The 17,914-nt window shown below is 37.2% G+C and overlaps 1 protein-coding gene across 3 annotated transcripts in view; it reads left to right on the forward strand.

Annotated features, from left to right (window-relative positions):
* The first annotated feature begins 339 nt into the window (after positions 1–339).
* Positions 340–17,914, forward strand: part of LOC127876424 (semaphorin-2A-like) — a 169,280-nt gene continuing 151,705 nt past the window's right edge. For 2 of the 3 annotated variants that reach the window (XM_052421699.1, XM_052421702.1), the window contains exon 1: positions 340–478. The gene's annotated coding sequence lies outside the window, so the exon portion shown is untranslated. Of the gene's footprint in view, positions 479–14,425; positions 14,444–17,914 lie in introns of those variants that run through there. The other variant, XM_052421701.1, reaches the window with a different exon arrangement.

Genomic DNA, 17,914 nt, shown 5'->3' on the forward strand with positions numbered 1-17,914 from the left:
ATGTAATAGAAATAAATTTATAGTTTGTTTTATTTTCAAAGCCGTCTAAGACTCTTGTATCTATTCTTAAATAATTAACGCCTCATTTCGACGACGATATACCTGAAGCAAAAGACAATAGAATCTTTTTTCAAATGGATTAATCCTCAATAAAGATAATATATTACTGTAACAAACAATATTTCATAGTTTAAAAGAGTTTCGACCAACATGTTTTCAACGATTTATTCAAATAAAAATAGGGCCGAAAAAGCGTGGTACTTGGGCCGAATGAGCCTGAAATTGCGGCCGAATATTCCTAAAAAAAATGGGGTCGAAAGAGCTTGGGGCCGATAGCGCCGACAACCGATTCGTCTACGCAAAGGGAGGTAACGTTGTTCCAGGAAGGACTGTTCGAGGAAATTATCTAGATAGTTATAGTAGATACAATATACAGGAAAATCCCTGCGAGTTTTCAAGTGGAATTGACGACAAGCATGTACGAAATAGTATAAGAAATGATAATGTTAAGTTTCGTAATCGTGGAATTCCAAATTTTCATGGCTTTTTTCTGAGCTACAAGGTCCAGACGGTTTCACTTTAAGGACGTTTCGTACCACCAAAGACCTATATATAACACAGATTGGAAACTTCGCGCCTTATCGGGCTATCTCTCGGCGGGGTCACGTGGTCGAGAAACTGATAAGAACACTTGGGATCAGCAGACGATTTATTCCATGAATCAATCGGAGTAGTCCGGAGATAGCCGGTGTATCACGATTGCGATAAGATAGCGACGCGTCAGTAGCAACGGCTACGATTATCGAGAAAAGTTATGCGAAAATGTAGAAAGGCGGCTGTAACTTGGTAAATAATGATCCGATTTTCATAAAATTAAGTTTCCTAGAAACATGAGTAATTATGTTTTTATAAAATCTCGATTTTATTTACCTACAATAAGAATTCATAATGCTACGATCATTGAAGCAATTGCGCTAAGAACTTCCAAATCGCGGCGAGAATGCTGTTGAATAGTTTATTTGAAAGGCTTTTGCTGATAAAATATTCTTGTATAATTTGGTATTTCAGACAGTTAAAACCTTATAAAATATTATTATTTCAAAAAGGATAGATATATTTGGACACATAGATCTAGGTCTCTGATTAAAACAACATTACAGTATAATAAATGCTATGATCGTTCGATCCAAAAACGGTTTTAGTTCGACTTATTTCAATATTGATTGTGTAGATTTTTTTCAATTGTTTAATTCTCTTTTTTATTGAGATTTAATTCATGAGTTATAGGTTATTAAAGTTTTGTTTGTAATCCAGTTTTTTTCTTTTGGTAATTAAATTAAGCTTTCAGTATCGTGGGCTAGGATTTCGCGAAAAGAAAAAAAAAACAACATTTCACGCGCGTGTTAATCGTCGGATCAATTAGCGAACTGAAGATGCATTGTGTGTTTTTTTTTCTTTACTCTTGAGAATTAATTAAAGGAAGGGATTCTTACTTCAATTATCAGTTTGCGTTGTTGATTGATTTTAATTGTGTGATCAGTGGCCGCGGCCGGCGAATTCATTCTTTATATGTCATTGTGATGTCCAATTAAGGTAAGTCTTTGTTGTGAATGTGTTAGATTTTAATATACTTGTTTATAATAGTACGTTATAAACACAGTGAAATGCTGTATAAAACTGTTTAAAAAAAGGCTATTCTCGATTGTGTATCTTATAAGTTGGACATACTAGTACATATTTTGGATTTTACATTTTTAAATTCTGTATCATTTGTGTAATCATGTCGCGTAACAGAGACCCTGATTTTTTCGCTTGGAGTGATAGTGATTTAGACCTTGATGAGCTTTTTGAAGGGGACTATACTGACAATGACTCTGTTTGTACTGATAAACATAGTGTTAGTGTTGATAAGAAAGATATATATGTGTGTCCAATTTGTTCATGCGAATACAAGACTATATATTTCTTACTGTAAGAGGTTTTGCAATTACAAAACTAATAAATAAGAAAACTGAGAAAAGTGCAAAAAATGAAAAGAAAACATCCGCCAGCCTGAGAGATGCTTTAAAGTCACTGAATACCGGTAATTTGAAATAACCTGGGACTATAGGTCTGTACCAGAAGTTTAACATCAGGACTATCAGTATGGGAATATTGAAACTAATAACGTGTGCTCTGCTATTGCTTACGCTTTTAACAATGACAATTTGTGGTTTTTATAGTCATCTCACAGCATTGTACTTTCATCTAGTTCTTTTATTCATACCAAGATAAACATATTACCCAGAATAAAAATCTTATTTCTTCAATTTGAGGTGAATAATGACAAAGTTTTTCACAATGAACCAAAGCACGTTTGACAACATGTGTGTATAATAGGGTAAAAGAGCTTAAAATTGTACCATCTTTGTACAAGGCCAAAATCCTTTAAAATGAACATTATCCTCCAGTTTAATTAATTCATACCAAGATTAACATATCACCAAGCATAAAAATCTGACTTAATCTATTTGGGATGAAAAAATTTATCAAAAAGAACAAAAACACGTTTGACAGCTATCTTGTACAACAGAAGAAAAGAGCTTAAAATTGTACCAACATTGTATAAGGCCAAATCCTTTAAATTGAATATTTTCTTGTAGTTTGTTTAAATCTATACTTAGATAAACATATTGCCTAGCATAAAAATCTTACTTCAACGATATGGGATGAGAAATGGAAAAGTTTTCACAAAGAAACAAACCACTTTGGCGACAGGTGTGAAAAATTATTGAATGAAATAACAGTATAAAATTGTACAAAATGTACAAAGGCAAAATCCTTTAAAATGACTTATTTTCGTCTACTTTTTATTAATCATACCTAGAATTACATATCACCAAGCATAACAATCTGACTTAATCGATTTGGGATGAAAAATGAAAAAGTTTATCAATAAGAACAAAAACACGTTTGACAGCAATATTGTACAACAGAAGAAAAGAGCTTAAAATTGTACCAACATTGTATAAGGCCAAATCCTTTAAATTGAATATTTTCTTGTAGTTTGTTTAAATCTATACTTAGATTAACATCTTGCCTAGCATAAAAATCTTACTTCAAATATATGGGATGAGAAATAAAATAGAAAAGTGTTTCAACAAAATACAAACCACTTTATTGAATGAAATAACAGTATAAATAGTACAAATTGTACAAAGGCAAAATCCTTTAAAATACCTCATTTTCGTCTACTTTTTATAAATCATACATAGATTAACATCTCACCTAGCATAAAAATCTTACGTTATCAATACGTGATGCTTAATGAAGAAGTTTATAGAAAAATGCTTCGGGCCTTTCAATTTTTCAAAAATTATCGAAAATGAACGAATCCAGTGTTCTCTTTCAAATTCCGATAAATTAATAATTAATTAGAATAATAACTACCAAAACCTAAAAAATTATCAAGGCAGAAAATAAATACTTATTTCTAATCACACACAAAATATTCAATATGTCTTTTTTCGGAGACCGACTTTGCTCACTACGTAAAGTTCGTAACGTTGCGCTTTCAGGCATTCATTGCTCTGCAAACTGACAACCGAGCGCTAAAAACACTAATTAACACATTAATATTGTTAATAACAATATCAAAATAATATAAACTAACCAGATCATGCTCAGAATACCCTACGACATCAAATATTAACGACTAATTACGAAGAATAATTGTTTGCTTTATAAGAAAATGGCCGACAGCAGCTGGAACAGGGAATAATCTACAGGTACACCGGCATCTCCAAAATCAATGTCACGTGACCCGCGTCCGCCGATAGATATTATCGCATATCGCTATAGCGGAGACGAGAGATTCCAATCTGTGTTATCTAGGTCTTTGGTACCACTGCCAGTTCGTGCCACTGATATTTGTGTTGAAAAGGGGTAGCCGTTTTGTCTCACTGATAATATATAGGCGTAGAGGTGTGAATGATATTAGGCAATCTCCACGCAGAATTGTTGTTCCTTGCTCTCACATACAACTCTGCGAAATGCTCAGCTTGCCATTTTGTCTATAAAATAGGTAAAACCAAACAAACGTATTCAATGTATATTTGATTGGATATTTAAGATCGCATGCATTAAATTAAGAAATATGACTTTTAAATGTACGATAAATCGTGCAAAAACTTGCGAGTTTTGATGCAACTCTTTGGAACTAATTTATTGCCCATTTACACAGATGTATTCATTCCACGCACTTCACAAATGTAAACAATGGAACATATTTTTTTTTAGTGACGTTAGGAATTGCTTCGACGTGTGTATGTATGTTGGTTTCTTAACATAAAAAAAACATATCAATTTTATAATAATGAATTAAGACTGATATAAGTTATCATCATACATGCCATAATTTTTTAGGTCCAAAGCGGGACATTCCATAAAAATTGTCGGGACATTTGACCAAAAAGCGGGACACCTAAAACGATCTATCATTCCACCTTTACTGTAGTCAGTATAGTATAGTACTAACAAATACTCTTGATACTTTTATTCAAGACACAAAACATCTGATATGAAGAATGGAATCTAAAACATAACAATAACAGTTTTATAAAGTAATACAATAGCAAACAACGAGGATAATATTCATCTTTTATAGTACAAAATCTGGAACATTACGACAACAATACTCATTATATTAATTTCAATGGCAAACATTAACGCGAGGGAGGCTATCCAGTACACTGAAATTACGGGTTACAGTAAACTATCTACCGAACAGTTACATCAGTTACACACGGAATGCGCGGCCGTACACATTTCCGAGGTAGGTTTTTGGTGCAAACCGTCTTTGTGTTCATTTTAACTCTCAACAACGCCTCAACCGTTTTTACACCAACAAAAACAAAAGGACAAAAGAAGTCTATGGATGCTTTACTCGAATTATTTTTCTCTAATGTTAATAATCATATTTTGTTTTCTTCTTATATATACAGATTAAACTGAATTGTGAATTGTCAGGCGCTGTATTGGGGTAGTGTCAAACTGTCATGAATAACAACACGTTGTTTTTATTACAATAACACAAGACAAGATGGGTACCACTTTTACTGTTTGTTGCGATGTTTTTTAAGCATGTATCCATGCGCAGTTTGTTACTTGTCAATTGTAGCGGCTTAATTGGAGTAGGGTCAAACTGTCATGCATAGCACCTCGTTGTTTTTAGCTTAATTGGAGTAGGGTCAAACTGTCATGCATAGCACCTCGTTGTTTTTATTACAATTACACCCAATTACACTAGACAGGATGGGTATCACTTATTGGACTGTTTGTTGCGATTTTGGTATATTGCACATTCGGATTATCCCGCCATTTATGAACTAAACATTGAATGTTAAAGACTCATTAATGACGCAGCGTTAATTTTACAAAACAATTGTTTTGTAAACCGTTTCCAACAAATACAAAAATAAACACAATTTCAACATTTATTTCATTATAATACAACTATCGATAGCAATAAGCGACCACTATCTTGAAGACCACCATGGTGTGAATGCCTGATGAAATCAATAATTAGCCGATAAATCGCAGATAAGGTGTCATAAACAACACTGGTACACACGATAAGTAGAATCGGATAGTTAATTGGGGGCAATAAAGGGATAAGCGGGGGTAAGTGTTAGCGAAACAGAGCTTGAATAGCGAATTTTATTGGGAACCTATAGACCTTACATCGTTTTTTACGAATGTCGGGACAAATCGTCTCATATCGGGACGGCGGGACAAAGGGCCCAAAAGCGGGACTGTCCCGCCGAGATCGGGACGTATGGCATGTATGGTTATCATGGTATGAGATGGTTTTCTTTAATGCAGTGAATGCAATATACCTGTAACCGTCGTGCAAGAGATTGTTTAGTATTCTGTAACCTCAATGATGAACGCTTGGAAATGGAATGATCATGACATAAATGAGACACTTTCATAACAATAGTCCGTTTTGAGCCCAACACGTATGGGGCCGTACGACTTGCCACTGACTATTTTTTATGCTTTCTGTGTACATGTATGTATATATAATATACATAAATAATAATATAACATGAATGAACATCAATACAATTTATTCAATAAAGAACTAATAAAATGAAGTTGGTCTTTAACTTTTCCGAACAGCTTATGCTTTACTATCGACTCACAAACTATCAATTAGGTCGTTGAATTCACAAAACCAATAATGGCTTGCAAATATCCTTGTGTGTACTGTGCACAGAATGTTAGTGAAGAAGATAAAGCCATCTCATGTTATGTATGTGAACGATGGCAATATCTGTCGTGTGAGACTGGTGTCAGTCTCCGACAGTATCGAAAAATGATAAAGGGGATGTCGTCGTTATGTGAAAATCTTGCGAATGTAGCTGACTAGTGGAAGTTCCGCCAGAGGTACCGGAGATATTGGATATCCCTATAGATGTTATGCCAGAGGTACAGGAGATAGTGGAGATCCCTATGGATGTTATGCCAGAAGTACCGGAGATAGTGGAGATCCCTATGGATTTTACGCCAGAGGTGCCAGAAATTCCAGAGGCTACAAAAGACATTTCTATATTGTCAGAACTATCAATGGACTCTCGTTCAGATGTAGTAGAAGACAGTGTTCTCCGGAAGCACCGGCGGCCGGCGATTTCGCCGGTTACTAATTATCTAGGCGCCGGCTACTTTTCCCAAAAGTATACAATCGAAACGCCACAAAAACGCCTGTGTTTATACGAATTTTGACGCGATATTTTCGCTTTTGTGTTTAAACAAACTAGCTCGAAGTTAATATTCTAATGCGCATAATTTTCGCGCAGAGACAAGCACGGATTAACTATCGATAGTTCGTATCTTTAGGTAACAGTTTTTTGGCGCTTTATTGCACGCACGTTTATGACGGAGATTTACGAACACAGAGGTATGTTTAGCTAACTATGGTAAGTTTACGGCTGGCTAATTTAATTTCGACCGGTCATTTTCCAATTAACACGCTGTATTTTCAAGCGTTTGTTTGAAATAGTTGTTAAGAGGTAGACGTCAAGATTTACGAACACAGAGGTATTTTTAGCTAACTATGGTAAGTTTACGGCTGGCTAATTTAATTTTGACCGGTCATTTTCCAATCAACGCGCTGTATTTGAAGCGTTTGTTTGAAATAGTTGTTAAGAAGTAGACGTCACGATGCCTTCACCTAAAAAAAAGACTTACACAGTGCCAAGTAGACACAAGCCAAAGAACCCTCGCCGATTTTTGTAGGCGAATTCAAGGTAGAATGAACAATCCATAAATAGACCCATTATATACGATCAAAACTTATTAGTTCTTGTGAGAAATCATTTATAACTCAGCAGAAATCATTTATAACTCAGCACCTTGCATGTAACCGGTAGACTTTGTAGATGTTCTTCTGCATTTATTAACGGCTGCTACGTGAAGTTGCTTTGTTTATACCAGTACAAAATCTGTCATATTTATAAAGATGTTTCTATGAGATACGTGTGTCGGACACGTTTGATATATAACAAGTTTGTTTTTTCAAATTAATACTGTGTATTAGCAATGGATAATTTTACACGCCTTTGTATAAAGAATAGTTATGTATTTTAATATAAGCGTGCGCACCAAGCCCTTGAAATAGCGCATGACTCTGACTCTAACTCTGATTCAGATTGTTGAAATAAAAAAGTTGCAATTTAAATGCATTTTTTAAATTTTAGAGATTTCAAATAAATATTTCATTTTCTATGACAAATGCTTTATTACTATAATAAAAAAAAACACACTAAAGTGCTCCAGATCACCATTTCGCTCCTTTAATTCAATTTTTTTCCCATGCCCCCCTGGACGGAGGGGATACCCCTCCCGAACCTACCACGCTCGCCGCTTCGCGGCTTGTGAACACGGCATGCAGTGTGCGTTATCGCCGGCTACTCTGTTACTATCGCTGGCTACTCCGTTTTTTACGGAGAACACTGAGAAGATAGGACCTTCAATGTAACCCATCGGGAGATCAATCAGCTGAATGTCCCGCTCGACGTTTAAGTAAAGGAATGTCCCCTGAATACGGTAATACCAGAGGACGGACCCTCACCATGGCATATGCGGCAAAGAGCGACAATTTTCTCTTCTTGAGGAAACTGATGTCCTTGTTGTTTTAACATTGAACAGATGTAACAATCAAAGGTGCGAAAGTATTCCGTTATGATTCACGCCTATACGGTAAATTATTCACACCTATCCGCCTATATATTATCAGTGGGACGAAACGTCCAATGCCCTCCTACACAAATATAAGTGGCACGAACTGGTAGTGGCACGAAAAGTCCATCACCCGGTCCGGACCATGGGCGTTGCATATTTATGTATAGCTGTTTATGCTTAATCAAATTCCTTCAGGGTCCCTTTATAAAAGACATAAAAAAAATGTAAAATATTTCTTGCCATATACAATTTTTCTTGCCTTTTACGTTGTTAGAATTATGATTTAAAAAAACTTGAGTATGGTAAAATGATTATTTTGAAAATGATTATGGTACTGTGAGGTTCTAGTCCATATAAACTACTCCCAGAGCCTTTGATATTTTTTGCTCTGGCGGCTCTGGGAGTACATATGCACCCCTTCATAAACACAATTGCAGTTTTGTGCACAGATTTTGTACACATCTCAAAACAGACGTTGTTCGTAACCAATTAATGCCTCAGTCACAAATAATCCGGTCGCCGGCCAATGTGTCTGATCTCCAGGCATCGGGAAGACTGGACACGTTGGAGCGGTCTGCCGTCCGATGAGTGACAAAGTTAAAAATCTCAGCCGCAAATAGACACTAATCACCGTCCGATTAGCGGCCGACGTTTTTTCCCGCTCATCGGGCTGGCTCCGGCCGATGATCGCACGCACATCGGGTCATTTTTTAGGAATTGGCGGCGTCCGAATTAATTTTTTATATCACAGTTTGTTTTACCCGACATCGGGCCAGGAAAGGAATCGAGTTGAGATATAAAAAAAGATCGGACGTTCAACGAACGGTTATCGCCCGGCGTGCGCCCGACATAGGATTCATCGTACGTGTATCATAAAGAGCATCGTCCGGTGTCCGTCGGGCATTGTGCGGAGGCCCTCGGGCAATCAGACGGTCGCCGGCCGATTTATATGCCTCTGGGAAATACCTTAACTTTTACCGATACACGTTCAATAAATTCGATGTCGGGCGATCGCCGGGCGATACCCATGCGTTGATCGTCTGATCTTGTTTCGATCTCATCTCGATTCCTTCCCGGGCCCGACGTCGGGTAAAATTTTAAGTGAGACTTAAAATTAATCCGGACGCCGCCCGATGCTACAAATTGGCCCAGTTTCCGTGCGATCATCGGCCGGTCGCCAGCCCGATGAGCGGAAAAATACATCGGCCGCTGATCGGACGGTGATCGGTGTCTATTTGTGACTGAGGTAAAGAAAAGCAATGAATAAACTTCAAAAACACAAATACATTTACCTGAATGGCAGCCTACAGACTTGAGCCTTTGCATGCAACCTAAAAAACACAACCATGTTTCATCACACTATTCTTGCTGACATTTTTATTATGTCCCCCACTATAGTAGTGGGGGACATATTGTTTTTGCCCTGTCTGTTGGTCTGTTGGTTGGTCTGTTGGTTGGTCTGTTGGTTGGTTTGCGCCAACTTTAACATTTGCAATAACTTTTGCAATATTGAAGATAGCAACTTGATATTTGGCATGCATATGTATACATGGAGCTGCACATTTTGAGTGGTGAAAGGTCAAGGTCATCCTTCAAGGTCAAAGGTCAAATATATGGGTCAAAATCGCACATTTAATGTACACTTTTGCAATATTTCAATATTCAAGGTAGCAACTTGATATTTGGCATGCTCATGGAGCTGCACATTTTGAGTGCTGAAAGGTCAAGGTCATCCTTCAAGGTCAAAGGTCAAATATATGTGGTCAAAATCGCTCATTTAATGTACACTTTTGCAATATTTCAATATTCAAGATAGCAACTTCCTATTTGGTATGCATGTGTATCTGATGGAGCTGCACATTTTGAGTGGTGAAAGGTCAAGGTCATCCTTCAAGGTCAGAGGTCAAATATATGTGGCCAAAATCGCTCATTTGATGAGTACTTTTGCAATATTGAAGATAGCAACTTGATATTTGGCATGCATGTGTATCTCATAGAGCTGCACATTTTGAGTGGTGAAAGGTCAAGGTCATCCTTCAAGGTCAAATATATGGGTCAAAATTAACCGACTGCATCACTTTTTGTCTGCATCATTATGACAGTTTTACAATATTATGGATTACAAAATGATAACAAAGTAAATTAAAAGCCATGATTTCTTGTTTTAATGGTACCATTTGCATGAGTTTGTACTTTTGGTAGGTAAACATTGATAAGTTTTTGCAGAATCAGTGTTTCTTAGCATTTTCAGTGTTGATCAAATTGTGCACCTTTCATCAAAAGACAGCTCATTGGAACTCTCAGCAACCCCTTTGGTTAGAACGCTGAGAGTTGAATTATTGCAATTAGGTAGGTTCTTGTTGAGTCGTGGGTTCTTTTTGAGTGGTGGTTATAGAGATAGCATAATATCACGTGATATAATGTTCCAAAATGATCCAGTTGTTACGGAAAAAAGTTTTGACCAGGTCACCATCGTTTTGCTGATCAAAAATGCGACAAAAACAGGTCAATATTGTAATTCATCAGAACTCTTTATCAAATGTTTTCTCTTATAAATTATTCATTTAGTGTTCCTAAGTAAGACAACATCATTTATTTATTAGTTATAATTTTCCATACAACATCGTCTGTTGAAATTTTTTACAAGATATTAACCTCCTCTGCAATGTCAGTTTTGAGGCTATTTATAGTATGCAAATCTTTAAATTGTAATACCCAATCGGAATACACATTTCAACAAAAACCTAATTCAAGATGGTGGTTTGACACTAAATGGAATCGATTAGTTATTATGCCCCCCTTCGAAGAAGAGGGGGTATATTGTTTTGCACATGTCGGTCCGTCCGTCCGTATGTCCGTCCGTATGTCCGTCCGTATGTCCGTCCGTTCCCCAGATGGTTTCCTGATGATAACTCAAAAACGCTTAGGCCTAGGATCATGAAACTTCATAGGTACATTGATGATGACTGGCAGATGACCCCTAATGATTTTGAGGTCACTAGGTCAAAGGTCAAGGTCATGGTGACCGGAAATAGTAAAATGGTTTCCGGATGATAACTCAAGAACACTTATGCCTAGGATCATGAAACTTCATAGGTACATTGATCATGACTCGCAGATAACCCCTATTAATTTTCAGGTCACTAGTTCAAAGGTCACGGTCACGGTGACTCAACTTAGAAAAATGGTTTCCGGATGATAACTCAAGAACGCTTACGCCTAGGATCATGAAACTTCATAGGTACATTGATCATGACTCGCAGATGACCCCTATTGACTTTCAGGTCACTAGGTCAAAGGTCACGGTGACTTGACACAATAAAATGGTTTCCGGATGATAACTCAAAAAAGCTTACGCCTAGGATCATGGAACTTCATAGGTACATTGATCATGACTCGCAGATGACCCCTATTGATTTTGAGGTCACTAGCTCAAAGGTCAAGGTCACAGTGCCAAAAAAGTATTCACACGATGGCTACCACTACAACTGACAGCCCATATGGGGGGGGGGCATGCATGTTTTACAAACAGCTTTTCGAAAAAAAAGCAATATATATAAAGACCAAAGGTTAATAATTATGTTTATAATGATTCATAGTCATATACATGTATTTAAAAAAAAAATTGTGATTCAACAACTTCATGAAAATTAGCCACAACTCAAAAGCAAGCATTATGGCATACAGTAAATATATGTAAAGTACCAGGCCATTTTATTCTGTACCCCAATTTTATTCCTGCCCTAAATCCTATGTCAAATGCGTTACAGAATACAAAACAAAATTTTCTTTGAACAAAGCCTGCCTCAATTTTTTTTATGCCACCCTTCGAAGAAGAGGGGGTATATTGTTTCGCACATGTCTGTCGGTCCGTCCACCAAATGGTTTTTGGATGAGAACTCAAGAATGCTTAGGCCAAGGATCCTGAAACTTCATAGGTACATTGATCATGACTGGCAGATGACCCCTATTGATTTTCAGGTCATTAGGTCAAAGGTCAAGGTCACAGTGACTCGAAACAGTAAAATTGTTTCCGGATGATAACTCAAGAACGCTTAGGCCAAGGATTATGAAACTTCATAGGTACATTGATCATGACTGGCAGATGACCCCTATTGATTTTCAGGTCACTAGGTCTAAGGTCAAGGTCACAGTGACTTGAAACAGTAAAATGGTTTCCAGATGCTAACTCAAGAACGCTTTGGCCTATGATCATGAAACTTCATAGGTACATTGATCATGACTTGCAGATGATCCCTATTTATTTTCAGGTCACTAGGTCAAAGGTCAAGGTCACAGTTACTCAAAACAGTAAAATTGTTTCCGGATGATAACTCAAGAACGCTTATGCCTAACATCATGAAACTTTATATGTACATTGATCATGACTTGCAGATGACCCCTATTGATTTTCAGATCACTAGGTCCAAGGTCAAGGTCTCGGTGACTTGACACAGTAAAATGGTTTCCAGATGATAACTCAAGAACTCTTAGGCCTAGGATCATGAAACTTCAGTTACATTGATCATGACTGGCAGATGACCTCTATTGATTTTCAGGTCACTAGGTCAAAGGTCAAGGTCACAGTGACTCGAAACAGTAAAATGGTTTCCGGATAATAACTCAAGAACGCTTAGGCCTAGGATTATAAAACTTCATAGGTACATTTATCATGACTGGCAGATGACCCCTATTGATTTTCAGGTCACTAGGTCAAAGGTCAAGGTCACAGTGACTCGAAACAGTTTAAATGTTTCCGGATGATAACTCAAGAACGCTTAGGCCTAGGCTTATGAAACTTCATAGGTACATTTATCATGACTGGCAGATGACCCCTAATGATTTTCAGGTCACTAGGTCGGAGGTCAAGGTCACAGTGACTCGAAACAGTAAAATTGTTTCCGTAGGATAACTCTAGAACGCTTAGGCCTTGGATCATGAAACTTCATAGGTACATTGATCATGACTTGCAGATGATCCCTATTTATTTTCAGGTCACTAGGTAAGGTCAAGGTCACAGTGACTCAAAACAGTAAAATGGTTTCCGGATGATAACTCGAGAACGCTTAGGCCTAGGATCATGAAACTTCAGTTACATTGATCATGACTGGCAGATTTTCAGGTCACTAGGTTAAAGGTACAGGTCACAGTGACTCGAAACAGTAAAATGGTTTCCGGATGATAACTCAAGAACGCTTTGGCCTAGGACCATGAAACTTTATAGGTAAATTGAAAATGACTGGCAGATGACCCCTATTGATTTTGAGGTCACTAGTTCAAAGGTCAAGGTCACAGTGACTCGAAACAGTAAAATGGTTTCCAGATGGTATCTCAATAATGCTTAGACCTTGGACCATGGAACTTAATAGGTACATTGATCGTGACTGGCAGATGACCCGTTTTGATTTTCTGGTCACTAGGTCAAAGGTCAAGGTCACAGTGACCTGAAGCAGTAATATGGTTTCTAACGTATTCACACAATGGCTGCCACTACAACTGACAGCCCATTTGGGAGGCATGCGTGTTTCACAAACAGCCCTTGTTTAATATGAGTTTCGATAATATAGAGGTCATTTTACAAAATAGTGACTTAACTATGAACATAATAAATTAAAAATAATAGCAGACAACGAAAAATCTAGTGTTAGAATTCCCGTGTATGTTTAAGTATGTTTTTTGTAACTTGCCTTATAGTCCGCAATGAAATGTACCAAAATGTTGCAGACACATATAGGATACAGCAAATAATCCCAAAAGGCATGGGTGCAATCTCTTAATAGCTTTTTAACATGAAGAACAAAGTAAATAGTTGATTATGTTGAATGTAACCTACTGAATTGCAGAAAGGGCCCTTTTGTCATAAACCATAGAGACCTAAATAAATCAAGACTTGTATTTAACTGGTTTTATAAAATTGTTGTTTTAACTAGTTTTACTGTTGTTTGAATTGGAAATTAATTGCAAGATAATTATAATGTTTTAACACGGATTTTAATCAGAAATGGAAGAGTGGAGAAAAAACAGGATCCAAGCATCCCCCCCCCTCCCGGTTATAAGAGAGTGAGTTATAATGAAGTTACAGTGTAACAAGCAATTCACATCACTTACAGCATTCAAGTGGGTTATGAATATAGTAGAGTTTATATGGATGTTTTTGCAAATGACAACACATGGAAATAAGAGTGTTAAACTGACTTTTTTTAAATGTGGTTCAACGCAGGTTTGTTGTTTTGTTCCATAAGAGTTGTATTGGAGTTACAATAATGTAAATTTATTAAATTCAATCATGACCAGAGATTAAAATTGGACATTCAAGTAAGGACTAGTCTAATATTGGTTTTTAATAATGAAGCCAACAATTACATTAAGTATTATTTTATAATCATTATTTATTAAAATTGATTTTTTTGCTGAAATTTTGAAGATGTGTACAATATTCAATGGGACTCCCACGTTTTCCTTTTGGACTCCTTCTTTTTCCAAGTAAGGAGTCCTAGGAATCCTGTTTTAAAAATGAAGTGAGACCCCTAGCTGTACCCTGCGCTAGTGAGACCCCTAGCTGTACCCTGCGGTGAGACCCCTAGCTGTACCCTGCGCTAGTGAGACCCCTAGCTGTACCCTGCGGTGAGACCCCTAGCTGTACCCTGCGGTGAGACCCCTAGCTGTACCCTGCGGTGAGACCCCTAGCTGTACCCTGCGGTGAGACCCCTAGCTGTACCCTGCGGTGAGACCCCTAGCTGTACCCTGCGGTGAGACCCCTAGCTGTACCCTGCGCTAGTGAGACCCCTAGCTGTACCCTGCGGTGAGACCCCTAGCTGTACCCTGCGCTATTGAGACCCCTAGCTGTACCCTGCGGTGAGACCCCTAGCTGTACCCTGCGGTGAGACCCCTAGCTGTACCCTGCGCTAGTGAGACCCCTAGCTGTAACCTGCGGTGAGACCCCTAGCTGTACCATGCGCTTTAATTTGGGTCTTAGTTTTCTTGCCCAATCAAGCCCCAAACCATAACCATGGTGTCCAAGGGTCCTCATGTTTATAATTATATTTCAACAAACAACAACATGAGTGGGAGTTAGCAATAGGTTGCATTCAACACTAATCTGTAATCTGTATAATTGTTTCTTATCGCAAAAAAAGTAAACATTACGATTGTGATTTATGCGGAAACTCCCAACACCCACATATACAAGTGTTCATAAGTAGTTTGGAATGATGGGTTTACTTGAATTAAGTAGTTATCATAAAATGTATGAACAAGATCCCCTGACATGCTTTCAAGTTTTCCTGGAAGTCAGGTGTGTTTAAATAATGTCAATTTGGTTTAAAATTAATCTGTTTAAATGTTACAATATTGAACAATGGGTTATAATCTTAGCACAGTCGTGTTCATTGTATGTTTTAATGTAAACGTTGAAGCTTATTTATAAGAAAATACAATTATGTTTTCTTTATATAATTATTACCATGTTCTATTATTGGATGAAATCTTATATTGCTCTGCAATAAATTTTTTATGATTTATGAAGCCACTTATATAACTTTTGTAGCATCTATAACTTGGAATCAATTATTTTACAGTTATTCATTGATTATTTTGAAGATACCGTAAATACGCGAATATAATACGCTCTCGTTTATAATACGCACCCCCTAGTTTGGTCCAAATTTATCGGTAAAAATTGAAAATTTGAGTGAAATATGCACTAAAAAAATCAGTGTCCGAAATTGGCCATGGCGCTGTCATTTACGAAAAAAATGTGTCAATATTTTTGTGTGTGGTGAAAATAGCAAATTAATTTGGTGTTTCACAGTAATCACAGTAACCCCGGTATATTGATCGCAATGTGTTATCGGGCCGTTTTCATGACAGTTGCATAATAAATATCTCTGTCTACTTTTATGCCCCCGGTAGGGTGGCATATAGCAGTTGAACTGTCCGTTAGTCGGTATATCAGTCTGTCCGTCCGAAAACTTTTGTGGTCATAACTTTTAATGCCCCCGGTAGGGTGGCATATATTAGTTGAACTGTCCGTCAGTCAGTGTGTCCGTCCATCCGAAAACTTTCATGACCATAACTTTTTCAATATTGAACATACATGTAGCAAATTGATATTTGGCATGCATGTGCTGCACATTTTGAGTGGTGAAAGGTGAAGGTGAAGGTCATCCTTCAAGGTCAAATGTCAAATATATGGCGTCTGTCCGTCTGTCCGAAAACTTTAAATTGGCCATAACTTTTTCAATATTGAATTTAGCAACTTGATATTTGGCATGCATGTGTTTCTCATCAAGCTGCACAGTTTGAGTGATGAAAGGTGAAGGTCAAGGTTATCCTTCAAGGTCAAATGTCAAATATATGGCGTCTGTTCGTCCGTCCGACAACTTTAACATTGGCCATAACTTTTTCAATATTGAAGATAGCAACTTGATATTTGTCATGCATGTGTATCTCATGGAGCTGCACATTTTGAAAGGTGAAAGGTCAAGGTCATCCTTCAAGGTCAAAAGTCTAATATATGGCATCTATCCTTCCGTCCGAAAACTTTAACATTCGCCATAATTTTTTAATGCCCCTGGAGGGTGGCATATAGTTTTTGAACTGTCCGTCAGTCCGTCCGTCTATCCGTCGGTCAGTCCGTCTGTCCGTCAGTCAATCTGTCCGTCTTTCCGTCTGAAAACTTTAACATTGCCCATAACTTTTGCAATAGTGAAGATAGCAACTTGATATTTGGCATGCATGTGTATCTCATGGAGCTGCACATTTGAGTGGTGAAAGGTAAGGTCAAGGTCGTCCTTCAAGGTCTAAGGTCAAATATATGGCTTCAAAAGGGCGCAGAAGGGGGCATTGTGTTTCTGACAAACACATCTCTTGTTCAATATTTAACATAGCAACTTGATATTTGGCATTAAGCACAAGAAGATTAAGTGGAATTAATTATAAATGATAGTTTTACATTCTGGAAGATACATGTAGCAAACTTTTGAATATGTTTTTTAATGTTTGATGATTCTGTACAATATGGCATTCTTTTGTCAAACATATAAAGCAAGACTATACGATTTTTATATATGTTGAATGATAATATATTGATAAATACAGGGCCCTCAATCTATCAAATTTGCCGCCGAATTTCGGCGGCAGTCCCCCACCTGAAAAGTATACTTTTTTCCCCTTTTGGGGGGAAAAATTCCCCCTAAAAAAAAAAAATTTTTTTTTTTTTTTTTTTTTTAATAGAAAGATGTGTCTCATGATTATTATATCTCAATTCTTTTTCAATTAAATCTTTTCAAACATACTAAATTATGAAAAATGCAATGAATATAGTGCAAACATGTACAAATGAAATAATGAGAGAGTAAGTAAGAAATTCCCCAAAAAGGGAAACGCCGCGAAAATTCCCCCTCCTAAGGGCTGCTGACCCCTTCCCCCAAAGTAGTGTGAGGGCCCTGAAATACATGTTACAATAACACAAAATAGGCAAGACATTGAAGATGAATGACATAAAATGCAGCAAAGACAAATTAGCGACCCGAGCTGATGGTGACGAAGATATTTCGTACATATTTTCCTACAATAACCGAAGAATTCGTCTTTTTATTAGGATCGGAGTTAGTGTTCGTGTGTCAAATGAATAGACATCGCTGCAGAAATTTAAAAACAACCATTAAACTAAATTAAGATTCACATCGTA

This window comes from Dreissena polymorpha, chromosome 4, assembly GCF_020536995.1.
Source record: "Dreissena polymorpha isolate Duluth1 chromosome 4, UMN_Dpol_1.0, whole genome shotgun sequence".
Taxonomy (NCBI): Eukaryota; Metazoa; Mollusca; class Bivalvia; order Myida; family Dreissenidae; genus Dreissena; species Dreissena polymorpha.